Raw genomic sequence first — 712 nt, 5'->3', positions numbered from 1 at the left:
ATGCATTCAAAGAGTATGGGACATGTAGAAAAATTAGAGGAATGTTTCCTTCAATTTCTTGCTTTAAATAATAATAATAGGATAATAATAAAATACAGATCAAGTCACACAAAAAATGTTAAATCACTTGATGAAAAAAATTAAAACAATTAGTTTTTTATGTATTTTTGCCTTATTCCAACAAATATGTAGATGGAGTGTAAACTTTTAGCATTTATCCAGGTTCACAGTGTCACTCAAAATGCTTTATATGCCCGTACAAACATTTGTTAATTAATAAAAATAAATAATTAAATACTAAAAATAATGTGCATATTTTGAAAAAATTATAACTTCAGTGAGCTGGTTTATCCAATTTCTCAGTATAGCTTTGGGGTAGATGACAAAGGCCGAGACTATTCACTAAAGACTTTTAGAATACATTTCTAATAGGTTTCCGTGAACAACCAAATTATCCACTGAAAGGAAACTTTCAGTACGTATCAAAGCGCATCTAAAAATGTAAATCTTCAAGTAGAAATTAACAGCCAGAGCCCACCAACAACCTTAATTCATTTCATTAATGTAATTTTTATGTATATAATTTTTTTAAACATGTAATTGTATTTCTTGTTCATATTTCTTGATTTCTTCTACAATATGCAATACTTATAATTATTCAGATACCAAAAAAAGAAGAAAAAAAACGCTTTAAACCTGTTATGTGGACTTA

The sequence above is a fragment of the Poecilia reticulata genome, chromosome 6 (assembly GCF_904066995.2).
Source record: "Poecilia reticulata chromosome 6, P_reticulata-male-v2, whole genome shotgun sequence".
Lineage (NCBI taxonomy): Eukaryota > Metazoa > Chordata > Actinopteri > Cyprinodontiformes > Poeciliidae > Poecilia > Poecilia reticulata.
The sequence above is the reverse complement of the archived record's forward strand: the minus strand, read 5'-3'. Positions refer to the sequence as shown.